The sequence below is a fragment of the Pseudorca crassidens genome, chromosome 19 (genome assembly GCF_039906515.1).
Source record: "Pseudorca crassidens isolate mPseCra1 chromosome 19, mPseCra1.hap1, whole genome shotgun sequence".
NCBI lineage: Eukaryota > Metazoa > Chordata > Mammalia > Artiodactyla > Delphinidae > Pseudorca > Pseudorca crassidens.
Window position 1 is genome coordinate 19590644 of NC_090314.1, and position 19755 is coordinate 19610398.

At 42.7% G+C, this 19755-nt stretch overlaps 1 protein-coding gene across 1 annotated transcript in view; it reads left to right on the plus strand.

Moving 5' to 3' along the window:
* The first annotated feature begins 1917 nt into the window (after window positions 1-1917).
* NF1 (neurofibromin 1) overlaps window positions 1918-19755 on the plus strand; it is a 275690-nt gene continuing 257852 nt past the window's right edge. Inside the window, exon 1 of the mRNA XM_067714878.1 lies at window positions 1918-1932. The gene's annotated coding sequence lies outside the window, so the exon portion shown is untranslated. The remainder of the gene's footprint in view (window positions 1933-19755) is intronic.

A 19755-nucleotide genomic window follows, 5' to 3' on the forward strand; every position in this document is an offset into this window, starting at 1 on the left:
GCCGAGGGACTCAGCCATACATATACATGTATCCATTCTCCCCCAAACTTCCCTCCCATCCAGGCTGACATAGGCTGATCTTAAAGGTAGAGTTAAAGTTAGTCATGGAGAATAATCATTATTATCATAGCTTTTGTTAAACATCTTCTCTGTGCCAGGCACTGTGTTAAAATCTTTACCTATATATTATTTTATGTTAATCCTTGCAACACCACTAAGAGGTTGCTACTGTAATTATTCCAGCTTTATGAATGAGGAAAGTGAGGTTTAGAAAGGTCAATTTGCTCACGGTTTTACAAAGAATAAATAGCAGAAGTGAGATTTAGACTCAGATTTCTCTGACTCTGGAGCTCATTCTTTAACCCAGGGCTGCTGTGTATAGCTGTGCATGTTGTTCACTGCACAACTCCAGGCACGGCCCTGCTCTTAATGACGCATTATGCATGGGAAGGATATCCAGGCAGAAGAATCTTCCTTTACAGAAATGCGAGAAAGCAACCTAGATTTGGGAAACTGGCTCTGCAATGTAGCCGTGTCAGGGGCTAAGGAACTCCTTGAAGATGGGCAGCTCCTTTTGCACCTCCTGTGATTGCTATTGGAACTAGCTATTAGCATCTTGGGAGAGCTCCTGGAGCCTTGTATATGGTGAGGGACCCACTTCTTCCTTCTCACAGAGCAGTGGAACTCTCTGCCAGAGGTGACACGGATGCGCTTAGTTCCCTTCTGAGCTGTTGGTCACACACACTTTCCAGTTCATAGGCTGCATGTGGTCCCAGGTTCATGAATTTCAAAACACCAGATGGAGGCGTTTGAATCTTTCTGCTGTGCTGTAATATTTTCAATAAACCTTGGACAACCGTAATGACAACAACAACAAAAACTTTATTTACAAAAACAGGCAGCTGGCCTGCGGTCTGTAATTCACCAATTTGATTTTTTAAAATATTGCATTGAAATATCACTTCCCTTGAGTATTGAGTCTTCCAGCATCCCTTTCACTCACCTCATCCCAGCCCCTGCTCTGCTTAAGAGCGCATGTGTCCCTTGACTGGATCCTAGTTCAGAAAAACCAGCATCTATAAAACTTTTGGGGAACAAACCAAAAAAAAAAGAATGTATAAGATGATATTGGGGAATATTGTTACTCTTTAGGTGATAACGGTTTTGTAGTTAATGTAGAAGATGTCCTTATATTTTGGAGATGGCTTTAGCAAAAAGTACACTATATATACATATATATATACACACACACACATATATATACATACATATGTATGTATATAAAAATAGAATAACAATTGGATTTTGGTGGTAGGTATATGGATGTTAATCGTACTCTCCTTCCAATTTTTCAATATGTTTGACACCTTTCATGATAAGTGGCTTTTACAAAATCTTATATAAGCCAAACTTTTACAATAATATAATAGACTGAAGACTGCCTGGAGGAGGAGGATTGCCCCACGCTGGGGAGGGGGACAGAGACACCTCACTTGCTCTGAAACTAACCCAACCCTACTCCTTTCAGCGCCTCCCCACCCACCTTACCTGCTGCCTGTCCTTGCTCCAGACCCATGAGGAATGGGGGGTAATGGCACAATAAATTTTCAACTTAGGCTGAAATACAGAATTGCAAATGAAGAAGTTTCTAATTAATAAATATCATTTCGCCCACTTCTGTGTTGTCTTCTTTCTCGTGGTATTTCCCAGGAGTGTGCAGTGTGAAACAGGCGGGCCCCACATCAGACCCAGGAAAGAAAGGAAAACAGGATCCGTTCTTATTACATAAGGCAGAGGTTGTCACAAGTGGGCCTCTGACCAGTAGCAGTAGCGTCAGCTGGGACCTTGTCACAATTCCTGGATGCCTACCTCAGACCTGCCAAAGCTGAAACTGCGCTGCGGCCTGGCAATCTGTTTTAAGACGTCCTCCAGGTAATTCTGATACATTCTCAAGTTTGAAAACTACTAATACAAAGACATGCAAAAATACTTATAAATAGACTTCTTAAATTTGGTTCTCAGTAGACTTAATAGATTTTTTGTTTGGCTGGTTTTTGATTTTTGGTGTTTTGTTTCGTTTTGGTCTTGGCCACGCCATGTGGCCTGCGGGATCCCAGTTCCCTGACCAGGGACTGAACCCGCACCCTCGGCAGTAAAAACATGGAGTCCCAACCACGGGACCGCCAGGGAATTCCCCATATATACTCCATTCTATTCCACGGTGATGGATATCCATTATAAACAGGTCTAGAGTGACATTCACCTGTGTATAATTCTGATGAGGAGGTTCCATTACAGTGTGCTCAGAACCTGTAGCAAGTGCTTTATTTTTTTGTTTCTTTTGCGGTACGCGGGCCTCTCACTGTTGTGGCCTCTCCCGTTGCGGAGCACAGGCTCCGGACGCGCAGGCTCAGCGGCCATGGCTCACGGGCCCAGCCGCTCTGCAGCATGTGGGATCTTCCCGGACTGGGGCACGAACCCGCGTCCCCTGCCTCGGCAGGCGGACTCTCAACCACTGCGCCACCAGGGAAGCCGTAGCAAGCGTTTTAGAAAACTGCCCGTGTCACTTTCAGGAGTCGGTCTCAGGGCATGTGAACCCAAGACAGTGTTGCCAAGTCTGTGGTGTCCTTGGACCTTGAGTGTCTTTTTAAGCTTGGTCGTATATTTCAGAGAGTCGGGACAGCTATAATGTAGGTGTCTTATTACAGCCATTTTCAAGTTTTTCTGAGGCCTCAAACGATTTTATTAAAAAAAGAAACAGTCAGTCCGATGAGGATGTTGGGAGCAGGCTCTGGGGATGGGGTGATGTACTTTTTCATCACGTAGGGCTGCTAGTCGGCCCCTACTTCTACATCCAGATCCATGCCGGGGAGCCTATGACAGCCAGGGTCCTCTCTTCCTCCCCGACCCCCAGACCACTACAGCCTCCATTTGGCCTCAAAACATGGAGCTACCACTGTTCCCAGACACAGCTGGCCCAGCTGCACTGACATCACCCCTTTGGGCCTTCCCATGATTTAGGCATAAAGTAAACACAGATGTGGCAGGTGAGCAGCAGGAAGGCCAGGTGCACTGAGATTTCATAGAGGCAGGAAGTGTCCATGTTGTGCGATATTATGATGCTAGTTTACCTAACAACAATCAAAAGGCAATTCTTACCCCTGGCTCTGGACACCCCACCCCGAAGCCCCACCCAGGTGGGAATGGTCCTCTTCCACTTAAAGCCTGGGCAGCCTCATGAATGGGCTCCTTTAATCAGGTGCAAGAGGCTGCAGGCTCCTGATTAGGCAGCGTCCCCATGTCAGTCAGAGAATATCACCTTCTAAAACCAAAGTGAATTTTGAATCATGTGTATAAAGTATGCTAATGGTGACATGTAAATGTGTTTCTGACATTTCTCTAATATCAGCAATGGGGGGACTTCCCTGGCGGTCCAGTGGTTAAGGTTCCATGCTTCCACTGCAGGGGGCTCGGGTTCAATCCTTGGTTGGGATACTGAGATCCCGCGTGCTGCACAGCGCGGCCAAGGAAAAGGAAAAAAAATAGTATCAGCAAGGGGACTAAAGTATAACATAAATTGTGATTCAATCATTGCACTGGGTCTGAGTTAATTCACCCATGGTGTGGAGGGCATTTGCCAATGTTTGTGTCTATCTATCATCCAAGCCCTCCCTCTGTTTGGGGGAACTTCCCACTGCGTGAGTCAAAGTAAGCCTCATGCCCCACAGGGAAGCAGAAAGGTCTAGGGACTAATCTCTTCCCCCACGTGCTCTTCGAATAAGGGCAAATGACCTAGGATAGCCAATCAGACGCTCTCACCCTAAACTTTAAATTGTGAATAAACGAAGCAAAGATGAATGGAAAGTTAGGATACGTGTGCGTTGGAAAGACTGGTCTGAGGTATTCTGGTTGGATTGTTCCTGCTAAAAGATGAGTATCCTGTATTCTGCTCCTTAGGCCCTGGCCCTACCTCAATTTTTGCCTAGTCTCCAGCTTCTTGTAAGTTCTTTGTAGCCCTACAATCTCTTTTCTGTTTACAATAAACCAGAGTTGTTTTCTGCTGCTCACAACCAAGAATTGACTATACACACATGTTTTGAATGCACAGTTCCAAGTCCATTTCCAGGTGTTGTAGGGATACCGAGATGACTACAGGCTGGAACGTGCTGCAAGCGGTGGATGAGAACACAGGCTCTGCAGTGACACAGGCTTGAGTTCCAGTCTTGGCTCTGTTCCTTACTAGTTGGGTCATCTTCCACATGTTCCTTATCTTCTCCTGGCGTCATTTCTTCATCTATAAAATGAGGCTGCTGCTCACAAGGTTGTTATGAGGGTTAAATAAAATAAGAGTGGTAAAGGGCTCAGCATAGTGCCTGGTACGGAAAAGTACGTGATAAATGTTCGCTCTGATGATGATCTTTTTTTTTTTTTTGCTGTACGCGGGCCTCTCACTGTTGTGGCCTCTCCCGTTGCGGAGCACAGGCTCCGGACGCGCAGGCTCAGCGGCCACGGCTCACTGGCCCAGCCGCTCCGCGGCATGTGGGGTCTTCCCGGACCAGGGCACGAACCCATGTCCCCTGCATTGGCAGGCAGACTCTCAGCCACTGTGCCACCAGGGAAGCCTGATCTTTTTTTTTTTTTTTTTTGGCAGGGGGTGGGGGTGGGGATGATTCTTAACTTCAAGGAATTTGTAGTCTTGAGTCTGGCTCATAGTCACTAGTTCCTCCCAAACTTCCATGGTAGAGATACAGGGACAGATACTATCACGACAAAACGTAATTATCAGCATGGGGTCTAGAAAATAGAGAGGCATAAGTACATTAGTCAGTCATTTAACCAATAAGATTGAGAGAGAGTTATTCGGGTCTTTATTGAGCTCCTATTATGTGCCATGGCCTTCACTAAGCATGGCTTCAATGGAGGAATAAAGCTATATTTGGAAAAAACACACACTCTTTAAGAGAGCCAGGTTAATTCTCCAGCCTAGAAGAAGTAAATTCCTCTCAAAACCATCCTCTTTCAAATGCACTTCTGAATATTAACTAGTTTACTTTTCCAGGGACTTTAAGGCCAGGAAGTAGATATCCTGTAAGTCTGGTTATTGTGAATCATTTCCCAGATTCTGGGCTTCCATGAAAAATTAAGTTTCTAAACTTGCAAAGATGAAAGCCCCGATCCACCACTGACATTTGACCCCACTAAGAAGCAGACAGCCTGTGAGACCTACTCTGTGCAGAGACATGCACAACCCAAATATTTTTTGAGCATGTCCTGTATGCCAGCCACTGGGTGAGGCACACAGGAAATGCAACAGCAAATCAAAGAGGATGGCCCCTGTTCTCTTGGTGCTTACTCTGTGGTGGGGAAGGGAGCTATTTACCAAAGAATTACATAAACAGTCATGCCATGGCAAATTGTGATAAGTTCTCTGTAGGAAAAATGTAGGGACCTATGAGGTCATGTGGTAGGGGGCACTGACCAAGCCTAGATGTTGGGGAAGGTATTCATGGGTAAGATCCCATTTGAGCTACGATCTTAAGGATGTGTAGTGGTCAAAGTGAGGAAGGAAGGAAGGAGCAGGTTAGGCAGAAAGAACACAGATGAAGGTGCTGCAGTGGGAGGGAGCAAGGCCTAGGTATCTACCTCCTGAGTGGTTGGGGAAACATATGAGAAAATACCTGTAGTCTTCAATAAATATGAGTTGATTGAATAAAATAATAATATTAATAAAAACTAACAATTAAGCCCTTATTATATTGTAGGAACTTTTAAAGTGTATTAATTAGGTTAATTAACACTAGCTGCTATAGCACAGAAGTCCCAAATCTCTGTGGTTTAGCACAAGAAAGATTCATTTCTTCCTCAGCTCACAGTGGGTTGGGCAGCTCTCCTGGGCAATCTCCTCCAAGTGGTGACTCAGGGATCCAGGCCCCTTCCACCTTATAGCTCTATAACCCCCCAGGGCATCCTTAAAATTCTTCCTTAGATCTTTTCTATTACAACCACCCAACTAGTGAAGAGAGAGAGTATGGAAGATTGTGTGAGGTGTTTTGGGGCCAGGTTTGTAAGTGGCATACATCCCATCTGTCCTCATTCAGCTGGCTAGAACCCTGTCATATGGCCCTAATCTGACTGTCATGGAGGCCAGGAAATGCAGTTGCCTGTGTGCAGTGTGACTGCAAAACCTGCTCTCTTGACCATACATAATATTTGCTGATAAATCTTTATCAAGAGGCAGACTGAAGTGCTTGTTTGTACACTACTATTCTGGATGAAGCACTAACAGAATTAGATAGAGATGGTTACCAGATTTGGGAGTTTACACTCAAAAAGCCAGCTCTGGCCCGGAAACTCACAAGTATGGTACATTCTGTTGAAGAAAACTGTTAAACCCAGGCAGAGATTGTCAATTGCCGGGGAAGGGAGATGGGAGCAGGGAAGAGATTTCAAATCTCTGTGGGTGCTTGTGTACTTTGAATAAGAATATTCTAAGATGACCATTGTTTTAATGTGTTTTAGTTATGATCCATTTATTTTGAAATTTTGAATACAGTTGGGGTGGGGTGTGAAAAGAGATATTTATATTGTTCTAAGGGGATTAAAAGAAGGTTGAGAAGCTGCCTAAGGATAGGAGTAATTTACAAGGGGCTGAATTTATGTGGGAAAGAAATAAAGGAACAGGCACGATTCCTTCCCTTCCTTCTTCTCCCAAGCTGACCACATTTTACATGTTCTAAACTGATGCAAATTTCCTATCCAGTCTAGACTTTGGCCTCTGGAGGGACCAGATTAGGGAAAGAGAAGACCAGGAATGAAGAATTGGAGGGAAAGAAAGAGAGGAGACTCTCACATAACAAAGTTGCTTAAGAATATAGGGAAGGAGAAGAAGCCGTCAAAAGCCAAATGGAGTACTTAAAAACGGTACCCAGACTACGTGTAGGCGTTAGAAAGTGTTCCTGGGTGGTTGGAGAGCCCAAAGGACTGAGTATCAAAGAAGGGAGAAATAGCTTGGTGATTTGAGGAGTGTGACATTACTCTAGACAGGACTTCAAGATCTGAGGTGGTGAGAGTGATTGATGGATGACGAAGGTAAATAAGGTACATTGAGGGCTGCTACTCACACAGACTGACATGCAGTTTACCTGCTTTTACTTTACTATTTTATTTTACTTTACTTTTATTTTATTTTACCTGCTTTTAATCATCACAAGAGTCCTGTGGAACATGCACCCCCGTTGGTCCCATCTGCCAAAGGTCACATGGCTGGCAAGTGGCCAAGCTGGGATTGGAACTGTCCTTCTGGCTCCAGAGTCCAGGCTAGAGTGGATGTGCCTGGGTTGCATGGAGGCTTAATTAAATGCTGGTGTTTATACAGTGGAAACACACACAGCACAGTCAGTTAATTACTTCTAACAGTCTGGGCATTAAATACTTTCTCCTTTACCTTTCCTCCAGGCTCCCACTTAGAGAATCTTTGCATCCTTAAGGACAATCTACTTGTTTCCACTTGGACAGCTTGATTAGGAAGAGAACGAACTCCTGGAAAGCTCATTCTCACAGCCAAGAAGAGCCAAGTGAAAAGTTGGTTCCATTTTCCCCAGAGAGTAACAGTTCGTTTAATTCCGGCAATAAACTGGCTCCAGGGAGAAAGGACTGTTTAAAGGTCTGTGTCAATTACACAGTGATTATGAAATTCATGATATGACTAATCCAGTGGCTGAACCTATGATTATCAGACATAATCCAAGAATATAAGTGTAACACACTCTTTTCCTCCCATTAAAGAGAAGTCAGTGCTACGTTCCAGATGACTTCTCTCCTTTCTTAGATCTCTTCTCTCTATGAAAGAGTAAATGTTTATCAAATGGTTTCTGAATTAAACTCAGTGTCCTGGAAGCTATAAGGGCTATTTTTCTTGGATGGCTCAAGGTCTGGGAACTCCAGTATGTTGATTTATATAATTTGAAGTACCATAAATGCCTTTGACCTTGAAGACTTCCTTTTAATGATTTGCATATCCTTGCCAATGATTAGACTACAGGCCATCAGGACAAGCCTGTAACTTCCTGGAGAACTCCTTCTTTATTTATTTTTGGACATTTTATAATTTTTTTTCTCTTAAGGCTTTGTAAATAGTAACCAAAACCCATTTGTAACAAGCACCTATAAACGTATCGGCTTTTAAAATCAGGAGGTAAAAAATTATTGCCCAAGCTCTGAGGTCATTGATTGTTTTTGGTGAGAAGTCTGTGACAATCTCCGAAAGCCTGCCACGTCTCAGCCCTTTTCAGAGAAAAATGTTTGTGGTTCCTATGCACTGGGGGCTATGTTTTGGGTCCTGTGGCCACGCTTCCTTGGCCAGAGCTGACTGGACCAAGGATTGGCACGTGATTCAAAAGTTGTCCTTTATAGGCTAGACAGCAGCCAATGAGATGTCCTGATACAAGAGCTTGGCGGAAAAGGAGGACCTTCTGCAGGATGGTGTCTGGGTGACTTGGACTGTGAGAGATGCTGAGGTAATTAGTAAGAAAAAAGAGGAAGGAGAGACAGTCATGATATCGGTGCAAGTCTAGAGTCGCAAGCAAAAGACACCTGTTGTTGAGAGGCCAGCACGATAACCAGGTATCTGTGTTGTATCCCAAATGCCAGTTGGTTTTCTTATCTCCTATTCTCTCACTTCCCCATGTAACTTTATAGTAAGCCCCCAGACTGAGGAAACATGATTAGAACTCTGTTTCTGGCCCCCATCCCATATGTCCATATCCTAACCCTCAGAACCTGTGAATGTTACTTTATAGGGTAAAAGGGACTTTGAAGATGTGATGAAAGATTTTGAGATGGACAAACTGTCCTGGATTTTCCGGTTGGGCTCGGTGTAATCCCAAGTCCATATAAGAAGGAAGCAGGAGGGTCAGAGTCAGTAGTAGGGGTTGTGACCATGGAAACAAGAAGTTGAAGTGATGTGAGGAAGGGGCCAGGAGGCAAAGAATGCAGGCAGCCTGGAAAAGCTGAAAAAAGCAAGGGAACATATTCTCTCCTGAAACTTCCAGAAGGAACCAGTCCTCAGGACATTTGGCTAAATCTCAGTGAAATTGACTTCAGACTTCTGATGTCCAGAGCTATAAGATATCAATAAACCTGTGTTGTTTTAAGTCACCAGGTTTGTGACAATTTATTACAGCAGCAATAGGAAACAAATACACCACCTGACTGACTAAGCCAGGGATCCAGCATTTTTGTGCTTTTGTTGAGAAAAACATAAAACAAGTAACTTAAGCACTTGACACTTCTGCCTATTAGTTCAGTATTGTGGGACGTTCCCTGATCTGCTCTGAAGAGGTCATTTCATTTTGCCAGGAGGATATAAAGGGAAAAAATGGGAAATTAGGTATTAAATGACAAGAGAATTGTCAGCGTGGCCACAGTCACTCAGAGAAGATGCCCTTAAGAGCAGTATTTGTAGGGGGAAAGAATTTTACCTTATGCTTTTAAGACAACAAGATCAAAAACAGATGAGAAGCCCAGTAAAACCGAAACCACACTTCACCCAGGACTATACCCATCACACTATCATTTTTCATTAATTCAGAATCTGTCTGGAGATAGATCTCAGTGCCCTTGTTAATGTCTTTCAAGGCATTCTCATCATTGTATTTGGGTGCCCTCCTAGAGGGGAGGACGTTAATGACCCTATACAACACACTGAGCCAAGTACGAATACACATTAACTAGCTTTCCAGGACTCCTTTCTGCTCTCCCATTATAATTTATAAGAGAACACTCAGCCCGTTAGGTTCACCTGTCATCCTCCATAAAGACCCAAATGAGAATTCTCTTCTGGAAAGCTTCAAGTTTAATCAGTTCCTTCTGCTAGTTGTTCACAAAAGGCTTTCTGCTGCTGAAGAAAATTAAGCCTAAGAAAAACCAACAACAACAAAACAAGTTTCTATACATGTGGTATCTTTTAGGATGAATGCATTTTGAAGGCAAGGACAAGGTTTTTTATACATGCTGTTCTTGATCTCTTTAGGAGACAATATACTTAATAAAGAAAACTTTTTGACAGTGGTAATTAGGATTATTCTGATAATTACTGTACTGATCGTTTGATAACTACTGTGTCCTTAGTTGCAGGCAACAGAATCCACTCTAGCTTGTTTTAACAGAACAGGATTGGAGCAGAGTACTAGGTAGATTAGAGGATTTCCAGCAGTGCCACGGAAACAGGCTAGGATACCACACAGCCAGAACAGTCCCAGGAGAAATGCCCAACCATAAACAGGACTGTTCTCATGGAAACCCCATTGTGGCTACTCACCACTCAATACCTATGATACTAGGGGCTGGACACTGGAACAGTCTTTTTTTTTTTTTTTGGGGCCACGCGGCATGCAGTATCTTAGTTCCCTGAACCAGGGATCCAGCCCAAGCCCCTGCAGTGGAAGCGCGGAATCTTAACCACTGGCCCGCCAGGGAAGTCCTGGACACTGGAACTTTCACCAAAGCTTCTCACCATTGTGCTTGCAAAAAGATGGATCCACCCATGTGCAACTGCCACTCCGTTTGAATCACGTTCACCTTCCGGGGTCACACGTGCATCTGCTTAGCAGAACCTGGGTCATATGCAGGACCCTAGTTACGAAAGAATTCAGGTGCTGGGAGTTTTGGAAAGGGTCAGAGTGGATGTTGTACAAGCCAATCTATGGAATCTGTCACAATGACCATATCTACTTCAGGTAACTTGTGTGACAGAATGGTGGTAATCATGAGGGTCACAATAAAAATAATAGCTAGCATTTTTTGGAGTGCTTTCTGTGTGTCCAGCACTGTGCTAAATATTTTATGTACATTATCTCATTTAATCCTCAAAGAAAAGCTATGAGGTTGGTACTATGTGTACCCTCACATTAGAAGCGAAGACATTGAAGCACACAGAGTTAATGAACTTGCCCCAAGTCTCGCAGTCAGTAGAGTCAAGATTCAAACTCAGGTCTGTCTAAAACGAAAGTCTGTGTTTTCAGCTAGTGTAGTGATGATGCTTTATTTTTTACCATTTTTTTTAGTCCATCCGTGAGGGCCAGCTTGACTAGCTAATCTGTGTTTCCCAAGTTTCTAGAAGACTTTTGCAAACACTGGGACTCTGATACTTGTGTAACTGGAAAAAAATATTAGATCTTCTGAATGTGGAATCCAAAGAAGGGGTACATCTGACCAGTCCTGGATTATATCACCTTTGTGTCATATCTAAGGTGACCAGCCAATGGTAAGAGATGCACTAAATGGAAAAAGTCAGCTAAACAAATTGACCTTTGAAGAGGATGGAAAAAGCATGACAATTCTATATCCTGTACAGCCTGTATAGGTTGCTTTATTTAAAGTGGGGGGAACCCTTAAAAAGACTAACCTTAACTCTAGGCAAAACTTAAATGATTTCCTTCTCTTTCTTCATTTTTTTTTTTTTTTCTTCTTTCTTCATTTTGAAAGCCAGAGCCAGCCAGACAAGACAGGGCGTATACTGTTGCACAAAATCCTGCTGTATTTTGAGCCTCCAGGCTGAGGAGCAAATGCAATTAACATTCCAAGGTGTGAATTATTTCCTCACCATATGAAGCCCTGAAGCATCTTATTGTGATTACAAAGGCTGGACTAACCGCAACTTTCTTAATGTAAAGTGTACACAGTAAAGATATACAGAAAAGTTCTTAAAAGTTATAAACCCAAACATTGCATAGTGCTTAGAACTCGTTTAATCACAGAACAGGAGACAGTTTCTGAAGAGCTTGCAGTTCAGTGCCTTCCCACCTCCTCTTTCTAAGTTAAAACAAAACAAAACAAAAAACTAAGACTCAAACCAACTCCACTGGAATCATCCTTTAATCTCATTCTAAACTTGTGTCATCCTGTTGAATAGAGGTCCACAGGGAACAGGGCCTAGCAAATCCCTGGACCTCCTGGTCTCTGGTAAAGACACGGTTCCTCCCCTGAACTGGCTTCCTTAAAGCTAAGGTATTTTCTCTTTTGCACACAGAGCAGTATTTTCCAAAATGTACTGTGGAAATCACTGGAGGGGTCAGGGGGTGTGTACATACATGAACTTTAAGTGGTTTATGAACAAGTATTTTTTAATTTTCACATTTTTTAGTTTAAATGTATATTGAGAAAAATATATAACATCAAATATGAGATTCATGGATATGATTCCTTATAACACAGCTAAGAGTTTTAAAAAGGGAGGGACTTCCCTGGTGGTGCAGTGGTTAAGAATCCGCCTGCCAATGCAGGGGACACGGGTTCGAGCCCTGGTCCAGGAAGATCCCACATGCCGCGAAGCAGCTAAGCCCTTGCACCATGACTACTGAGCCTGCGCTGTAGAGCCCGCGAGCCGCAACTACTGAGCCTGCACGCCTAGAGCCCGTGCTCCACAACAAGAGAAGCCACCGCAATGACAAGCCTGCGAACTGCAACAAAGCAGCCCCCGCTCGCAGCAACGAAGACCCAACACAGCCAAAAATAAACAAGCAAATAAATAAATAATTAATTTAAAAAGGAGGAATCACTGCAAGAAGTACATATGTTAACCAAGTAGTTGTTAAATAAACCAATCAAATGCTACTTTAGTCAGCAAAACTGCAAATTGCTCAGGTGATAGAAGTGTGGGAAACTGTCAAAGGCGAGGGTGACCGGATTCTGGCACCTACTCTGTTATGCCCAGCTGGGGAGATCTTGTTTTAATTTTTATTTTTTAACACAATTTTAAAATATACCCCATTGGGCTTCCCTGGTGGCGCAGTGGTTGAGAGTCCGCCTGCCGATGCAGGGGACACGGGTTCGTGCTCCGGTCCGTGAGGATCCCACATGCCGCGGAGCGGCTGGGCCCGTGAGCCATGGCCGCTGAGCCTGCGCATCCGGAGCCTGTGCTCCGCAATGGGAGAGGCCACGACAGTGAGAGGCCCGCGTACCGCAAAAAAATTAAAAAAAAATTTAAAAAAAATATATATATACTCCATTTACAGTTATTACAAGATATTGGGTATATTCGCCTTGTACAACACATCCTCGTAGCCTATCTTACATCCTGTAGTTTGTACCTCCCACTCCCCCACCCAGCCGGGGAGATCGTGAACAAGTCACTTCCTCCGGTAAACTTCAGATTGTAAAATAAGAGGGGTATTAGGGGAAATGTTGGCAAGTGGGGCTGTTCTTGTTCCAGGAGCCCAGGGCTCCCCAAGGTGTCTGAGGGGCTGGCTGACGAAGAAGGATGAGGCCAGCTGTCTAGGCTCCAGCCCCCAGAGCAGCTTTCATTGGTTTTACATATCAGGCTTCTAATAGAAATTGGTTTGAAAACAGGGTTTCACTGATTTTTAAAAAGTCTGAAAATGTTCTTCTCAGCCTGAAAATATAATATTTTTATACTTTGCTTTTATAAACCATAACTAACCAAAAAGCTAATGGTATTTAAATAAGCTCAACAAGAGTGAGGATTGTTTCAGGAATTTTAGCCAAATAATAACAGATAACATGTTTTGATCACATAGTATTTACCAGGCACTATGCTATAGACCTCATAGTATATACCAGGCACTGTGCTATAGATTTTGTTTTGTTTTGACAAAACAAAATTGAAAACAAAACAAAAACAAACCACCACCATGAGGTAATTAACTCCATTTTATAGATGAGAACACTGAGGCTCAGAGAGGTTATGCACTTGGCTTAGGTCACCCAGTTTGTTTCTGGTCAGGATATAACCCAGGCAGTGTGAATCCAAACCCTTCGCCTGTATTGCTGTTTTTGCTCCTGGGATGAGAGAGTGAGGTGCCCTAGTCTGAAGGCCAGTATCCTGGGGGTTGGAGATCTCCAGCAATATAACCATCCAGGTAATCCCACTTATCTCAACTTCACATACAGCTGCCCTGCACGTTTCCAGTTACCCAGCATCCATGAGCCAATTTTCAAAGACTCTACCCATTCATCCAGTTGTTTGGCAGCTGTGGTCCAAGCATGCTGCTTTTGGCTAAATCATGGGTGATTTCTAGGTCACTGTACAGTCTTTGGTGTGAGGGTTCACCTGTGTGTGGGCTCACCAGCCACTTGCAGTAGAGTTCCTCATGTTCTGAAAGCACTCTGGGTTCTCAGGCTAGGTCCCTTGTTCATATTCATTTTCATTCTGTACCCCAGTGCTGGGCCTACCTACTGTCTGATCCACAATTACATTCCTGCTCCTGCCCTCACCTAGTTTCCCTTTTCCCAGACCCATGACTGACTTCAACACAATTTTTTCCTCTCTCTCCACCCAACCCCCATTCTGCTGCTCCTGGGGAAAAAGCAGAGAACCCCTTTGAGATCTCCAAAAGTTTTTTTTTTTTTTCTAGTAACAATGGAGGGGACATGATAATCATTTTTATTTAACAATCACTAATAGAGTGCTTACCTTATTACCAAACACCACTCTAAGTGCTTTACAATGCGTAACTCGTTGATTCCTTATAATGACCCTATGAGGTAGGTACTATCGTTATCCTTGTTTTGTAGATGAGGAAACTGAGGCACGGAAAGATTAGGAAACTTGCCAAGGGTCTCTTAACAAATAAATGACAGATTTTATATTCAAAACCAAGATTGTGTAGCTCCAGTTGGTGGGCACCTGTTAGCCACCACGTGCTGATGCTTCCCAAAAGAAAAAAGTAAACAAAAAGTAACAAGAGAAGGTCGGAAGTTGGAAGTCATCTTAATTCTTTTTTTTTAAATTGAAATATAGTTGATTTACAATCTTGTGTTAGTGTCTGGTATACAGCAAAGTGGTTCAGTTTTACATATATATTCCTTTTCAGATTCTTTTCCATTATAGTTTATTACAAGATATTAATATAGTTCCCTGTGCTATGCAGTAGGGCCTTGTTTATCTGTTTTATATATAGTATTACAGTTTGCAGTTTGCAATTAGCAGATACATCTTAATTCTTTATGGTCCTCCAAGACTTTCAAATGCCTCTTACAACATTCCTTCGTGGCTTGTGCTGCTGGGCTGTTGATTCCCTCTTCATCGTAGTGCCGGGCCCGGGTCTCAGTAAACGACCATTAGAGAGGGCAGGATACTGGGTCTCTGCTGAAATCCTCCCAGATCTTTTTTATCATTTTGGTCATTTCTCCCCAGCGTCAAGTGTGCTTTTGTTTACAACAGCCTAACCTGTGACTCTTCGGGAGCCCCTGTTCCCTCAAGGGCATGGTTTTGGAAGTGCTGAGAAGTTTTCATCCTCCTGGGGTAGTCCTTAACTGGTGGCCACCGGTGGGGAGTGGGAATGCCTTGCCTTCGTTTGGAAGAGACACAGGTGTGACTTGCATTCCAGAGTCCCCTGCAGCATCAGGCCCAATGGCAGCCTTGCTGGTTTCTTCCCTTTCCCCTTTGTCCACTCCTTTACTGATTTCTCCTGGGAGCCCTTCCTTAATAAATCATGTGCCCACAGTTCCTCACCTCAAGCTTTTGTTCTGGGAAACCCAACCTAGAAAAAACTTTAAAAAAAGAAAAACACCTTAAATGTTAAAAGAAATAGTGCTCCCTGATTTCAGGATAATTTAATAGAGCCAGGCCTGTTCCTTCTTAGCATCCTGATGGATTTAATGCTCAATTGAGCATTTTATTTACATTTTCACTCCTCTTTGTAAGAGTTAATAGTGCCCAGTCTTTACGTTGCTCTTTTATTTCTTTGAAAGGTTTCTGCAATTCTTCCTCTCTCTAGGGACTCACTGGAAAGGATTGACTTAAACAGGGGTTAAAAATTTGTGTTACCCCAAACCCCTACCACCTTTCAGGAAGCAGTATCTCAAGTCATTCTTTGTCCCCCAGGACATGCACACGTGAACAAGCACGCACACACAAACACATGCAGATATACTCACATATATGTGCACAAATCATGTGCTTACATGCATGCCCCTGTAACGCACATACAAATACACATGCGTGCACACAATACTCATATATTCACACACAAACCATGCACACACATGCATGCATAGACACATACACATATATGTGCCACAGTTAGGATACAGATTTCTGCCCGTCTGTCTGCCTAAGCAGTTCTCTGAGGAAACTCCTGGTGCTTCTTTTCACTTGTATAGCTTCCCAGAGGAGTATGAAGGAGCCTGATGGCTGTCAACAGAGTGTCAAGTGTGGCTCTGAACCAAATGATATAATTTTAAATGTAATGAGAAAAATAGAAGGCACTGAGGAAAAAAAGAAGGCAAATTATACAATTTCTTTGGGCAGCTTTTAAAACACAGCTGGCCTGTTCAATCATCCTAAAAGTTTTTTTAAAGTCTAAGGGGGCATACAAAATTACCTTTAATTGAGTGTTTACTACAGCTTACATATTACTGTTAGGTCAAGTTTATAATACAGTAGATTCTGAACAGAGCTGTATTTATTACTATGTTGTGTGTATGTCGATTGTTATCTCAATAAAACTGGGGGTTGGGGGGAAGGACTATTAAAAAATATTCTCTGTAGAAGCTAAAAGAATCCCTGCCAGGTGACTTTCACATCAAAGAGGGGAATTTACATGTGATGAGTGTTACAGAAGGAACTGAATCCTCTTGGGAGGTGTTGCTTCTCTCCTAGCCCATAAGAACCAACAATGAGCACTCCTCATCTATGAGGTACTGTGCTAAGCACCCTATGTGAGTTATCTCAATTACTTCTCACAGCGCTGCTATGTGAGAGATAGCATTATTCAGTGAAAAAACGGAGGGTTACGTGAGGCGGCCAGCAATTATCTGACAGGTCTGGATTCAAATCAAAATCTCTAGCACCAAAGCCCGTGGCCTTAAACAATAAAAGGAATGAGGGGGAAATACGAGTATATGTAAGTGAACACCTGGATACCCCTCTACGCTTGTGTGGCTCTGCCTGCCTAGACTTAAAGTCAGGCCAGAGCCTCCAAGGTATGTGGCCCAAAGGGACCATGTGAATTTCTTATACCTTAGGACAGGTCACTCAATGATCGTAGCTGATACTTACGCGTGTTTCCCAGGTGCCAAGCACTGGTAAGATCTTCACAAGCATTATCTCACTTAAACCTCAGAGTCCAAAGCTGTGAGGCAGGTAGTATAGTGACCTTGTTTTACAGATGAACATAGGCTCAGAGAGGCTGATTTCCTTGCCCATGGCCACACAGCTCAGAAACAGCAGACCTGGCCTTCAAACCCAGATCTGGTCTGAGTTCAAGCCACATACTTAACCCCCTCTCCTATACTGCCCTCCAAAGTACTAAGCATAAGACAAATTGAATAGTCTGGGTCTCAAATACGTCCTTAAAACCCTACCAGGTCTCTCAATTAAAACTGGAAAAAGATAAAAATTAGTCCTTTTTTCAGATATTTCCAAATTGTGATTTTTTTTTTTTTTTTTTTTTGCCTATGCAGCACCTAAATCTCATTCCCTTTTAGTTGGAATTCCATTTTTGGAAGGTCTTGAAGGGAGGGTCCCTGCCTGCAGCGGAAGCTCAGAGAGGTCAGATAGTCCCTGTCCTGCTTCCTGGCTCAGCCAACAGGATGCTCCAGCAGGGAAAGATGGCTACGGAGGCATGGTGATGCAAAGACACAGGAGCCCTTAGAGAGCACTCACAGCAGTGCCTGTGGCCGTGAGTAATATTCCTGTGTCACGTCTTTGGCTGGGTTTCCTGCTGACTCACTTCCATTGGTTCCTGCCTGTTTCCTGGGGCCTGTCACTCAGCCTCCGCACCCATTCTATGACCCACCAATATCTTTCCAGTACTTTCTCTTTCTGTTCAGGTAAACTGCAGGTTGCTTCTGATGTGTGCAACCGAGAACCTGACGAGTACGAAATTATTCCTGCATTTGGAATTACATAGGTAGAGGCGAAGATAAACCCTTATCTTAGACTTCCACAGATGATAAAGAATGTACTCTTTTCTGAGATCCAAGGCTAGGGACATAAGTACGTCTTTGTACTTGGGTAACAACAATCTTTTGTACATTGGAACTATAAGGAGCTTTCCTGTGAAGGCCAGAGGCTGTCAGTAGCACTCTAAGTATTAAAAAACAGACACACACACACACACACACCCCCCAACACACACATGCACTCACACAAGATAAAGGTGTTATCTGACAATGATGGCAAGAGAGACTAACTCCTTTCCTAAAGAAACATGCTATGGAGAGGGCATTTGGAAAACAGATCTTTAAATATTTTGTAGTTATGTGGTTTGTTCCTAAAAAACATCCGTGTGCACTCACAAAAGTGCTCATAGCTGCACACTTTTAAATTTGGAAGTCAAAATTTCTAATTTAAAGTAAGAAGTTCATGTTTCAGGGGATTTTGAATCCATTTGTTAGTTTAGAAAAACAACTGACTGACCTCAGGGAAAATGGAAATACACTAACTGCATTACAAGAGTAGCAGCACCCTTGCAGAGTTAGTGACTAGGGCTGAAAAACTAATATCATTAGAGGAAACTTGTAAGTGAGGGTAGCCATTAAAGAAGTAACAAAATAAACTGACCTTTAGAGCCAGAACTTTGAAAAGATCAATAAATCAAGATGACGAAAAAAGTCCCATCACGATGCTCTTGGTAAAAATATTATGATAAACAACATTCATAATATTTTATGATTTATAATATATTATAACAGTATATTAAATATCATTAATAATATTGCTACTATTAGACATTTGAGTGAGAACAAAAAGTAATATATTACTAAATAAAACAGAATAGTTTAGAATATGTGTAGAATGTTTAAGTAAATAAATAAACGTCTACTGGGCATGAGTGCTTAAATTTTTTTTAGTGATAGAAATACGCCTTCAAAAAAGTTTGAGTACCATGGGCCTAAACTATTACATTATAAAGCAAAATGACCCTGTGAATTGACCTTAAGGGGCCATAGTGCATAGCGTTTCTCAAACTCCTCTAGTCATGGAACGTATGAAGAGATGAGGATTCCAAGAAGCCTTCTGCGGACAATGCTGTATGATGGTTAAGAGAGTGGCCCTGAATGGCAGTCAGAGCTGGATTTAACTACCAGCCTCATCACACACTAGCTGGGTGCCCTGAACATGTTACTAAATCTTTTTGACCTTCTGTTTCTTACCTGTAAAATGGGGCTAGGAATAGCACCTCATATGCTTGTATAAACTTTTAAAATGATACTGTATATAAGTGCCTAGTATTGTATATAAGTGCCTAGTATTATATATAAGTGCATAGTACCTGACATCTTGTAATCACTTCTTGAAAGGAAGCTTCTATTATTACATGATACTAGAAAGTTAGGATAATTGTTTAGAGAGCTGTCATCTTTCACAACTAGACTTCCTCAGGGCAAGGGTTGAGTCATCTATTACAAGTCCTATTAACACTTAGCTGCCATAGACACTCATAAATGAATGATAGAAGCAGAATTCTCTGAAATGAAAGTTTGGGAGACTAAGTATAGCACCAAAGACTGAAGGAAAAACATTTCTTTCTTGGTTGTCTATAACTCACCTTTTAATGACTAGACCAGAACACTCATATAGGATGAGTATTCGTAGTAGCTTTTGTTACCTAGACAGTTGATAACAGTTAGCCAGTAATTAATTGTTTCCATCTGCTCCCCTTTGATTCATCATTCAAAACAAATTTATTATGGTTCTCCTGTGGTTTGGTATTGCTAGGAGCTAGAAGTCTAGCACAACCTGAGATGAAGACAAGATGACTACAAGTGCTTTAAAGGTCAAGGGAGTAA